We start from the raw sequence: 3,013 nt of genomic DNA, 5'->3' as shown, positions 1-3,013 counted from the left end.
CTTCTCCTCTTCTCCACTGGTAATTCTGGGACTCTCCTCCTAAATAAATTATTTGCACTCAAATTCTTATCAGGGTCTGCCTCTAGGGAAACCCACACTGAAGACGAGGACTATTTACATGCCAACAATGCCCGCATTTCTATCTCCAGTCCAAACACCTCCCAAATCATATAGCCAGTGATCCCCCACCGCAACTCTGCATGGATGTCTAATACCCATTTCAATCTTAATGTGTCCACGTATGAGCTCCCAATCTCTCCTCCAAACCTGCACTTCTCAAGTCAAAGTCACATTTGACTCCTCTTTCGCTCACACCCCCATATAACAAATGTACTGACGCTCTCTTCAATGTATGTCCAAAATCCTACCTCTCCTCCTCTGTCCCTCGGGCCCTCATCCAAGCTACCTCACCTAGATGACTGAGATAATTTTCAAACTGTCTTCTCTCTTTGTCTCTTGCCCTCCTAAAGCCTATTATTCTCAGAGCAGCCACAAGGATCCTTTAAAACCATAGTGAGATCACGGCCCTCCTCTACTCAAAACTTCCCAGTGACTTCATCTCAGAGCAAAACCCAAAGTCCACAGCATGGACCACAAAGCCTTACGTGCTCTGCTGCAGGCCTTCCCCTCTGAGTCCATCTCCTACCGCTCTGCAGCTCAGCTCTCTGTTGTGGGATCATTGGCTCCAAGGGCCCCCTTAACATGCTAAACATGCTGTTTCCTAGGGGCTTTGCACTTTTTCTGCAACCTGGAACATTCTTACTCCAAATATCTGCCCATTTTGTTTCTTTGCTTCTGTAAAGCCTCCACTGAAATGTCCTCTTATTTAGAAGGGCCTTCTTGGTTGGATTTGAGCCCGCGTGGTCTGGGATTACTGCCTTGCCTGACTCTGCTTTCTCCTTCAGGCTGCTTTTCTCAGACTCCTAAGTCAGCCGGCTTTCAGCTGGGTCCTGTTGATAGGAGAGCCCACATGGGATTGGAGAGGGGGAGAAGCAAAAAAGGAGAAAGGGATCCTTTCCCCTTTCTCAGGCTGCATCTCCAGGCAGCAGAAAATCTCTCCAATGGCTCTAGCTCCCTTTGAACTAGCTTCTAGCTTCTTCCAGGTAGCTCCGGCTTCTGGGATTTGGTAACAGGAATATTTCCTTTGTCCCTCCTTCACAATGGCTTTCAGCTGTTGCTGCTTTCTGGGTTCTTGACTGTTACCTTTAAGGTCTTCCAATGCCCATGCCGCCAGTCCTTCCCATGAGAGTCCTGTCTTTAAAATGCTCAGACCTATTTCGGTCTTAGTCCCTGAATCCTGACTGACAACTTGTATTTAGTCCTAGAAGACATTCTGTCATTTGAGGAGACTTTAATAATGAAGTGACAGTTTACATACACGTTGGTTGGGTTTGGGGGAATAAGAAAGGATGGCGCAGTAACTCGGAGGCAGTAACAGCTGGGAGCTATTACCCACCAGCCCCCAGGCCTGAGGGTCCAAGGCAGGGCTCCTTCGCCTCAGCACTATTGATATTTTGGGCCAGACAATTCTTTGTTGTGGGGAGGGTGTCCTGAACGTATTAGGGTATTCAGCAGCATCCCCGTCCTCTGCCCACCAGATGCTGGTAGCACCCCCTTAGTTGGGACAATCAACATTGTCTCCACATATTGCCAAACATGCACTGGGGGGCCCAAATAGCTCCAGGTGGAAAACCACGAGGCAGGGCCAGCTACTGGAAACCTAAGAGAGAAAGGTGTAGGTAGATGGCCATCCAACTAGACAAACCTTTAGTAGAGAGAGACAGCCAAACCACTGCAATTCAGAAGCGTCAGAATAATAAATATTCTAATTGTATTATTGTCTTTCCCTCTGATCTCTTGCCAGTCGTCCCTCTGGACAAACCCAGCTGGAAGCCAGAAGGGAAAAATGCCTACTGTGTGATCCAGAAAGGTCAACCACTTGTGATAGATAATGGATGGGAGAAAGGTGGGGAAATCTGGGGAAGCAAGTGGAAGGTACCAAACCTACTACCCTATACTATCATGGTAGACACATTCTGCATCCTGCCCTTTATTGTTCTCCGTAAGGCTTATTACCATTTGATGTGCTGCATTATCTCCTCATTCGTCCCCTGCCTTATGCTCAGTGCCTGGCACGTTGCAGATGCTCGATACATGTCTTTCAAATGAATGAGTAAATGAATGAATGATGAAATCCAATACGAGAGAATAAATTCTGGATGTGTAGGAAAATCTTACCCCGGAAACAAAGTACAAATCACAGGGCTTAAAGGAAATATTTTTGGTTTCAGAAAATAAAACTACGTAGCAAGTATATTAGTCACTCCCCCAGAGAACCAGACACAACAGGATGCACATGGACATGCAGAGATTTGTTTGAAGGAATGGGCTCACGTGACTATGGAGGCTGGGCAAATCCAAACTTGGACAGCGCGGCCAACTGACTGGAGACTCAGGGAGGAGCCTCCTTCTTGCTAGGGGATGCCAGTCATTTTCCTATAAGGCCTTCAACTGACTGAATGAGATCCACCCACATCATGGAGGATTCTATTTAACTCAAAGTCCACCCATTGAATTGTTAATGTTATCCAAAAATCACCTTCCTGAAAACATCTCGAATAATGTTTGACCAAATATCTGGGCGCTGTGGCCCAGCCAAGTTGACTCCTAAAGTTAACTATCACAACAAGATTATAGTGTGTTAAATTATATTTATAGTGTATTAAGTTATATTTACAGTGTATAAATTGAAGGAATTAGGCTGAGCTCTGCAACCCTTACCCTTTACTTCTTCATAAGGAAGAAAAATTCATACAATGAGCTTGCTCCTGTAGACCTAATTATGAAGAGAGGTTTATCCTTAGGCAACCATGTTTCACATTTTTTATCATTCATTTGGTAAGGGACCTCAAATAGGACAAATTATTAGATGATAAAATAAGAATCCAAAAACAATTTGGCTAAATGGGGTGATAACTCACAGGGAAATGAGGTGTAGTAAGGATACACATGA

The sequence above is a fragment of the Phyllostomus discolor genome, chromosome 10, assembly GCF_004126475.2.
Source record: "Phyllostomus discolor isolate MPI-MPIP mPhyDis1 chromosome 10, mPhyDis1.pri.v3, whole genome shotgun sequence".
Taxonomy (NCBI): Eukaryota; Metazoa; Chordata; class Mammalia; order Chiroptera; family Phyllostomidae; genus Phyllostomus; species Phyllostomus discolor.
Note: the sequence above shows the minus strand (reverse complement) of the source record.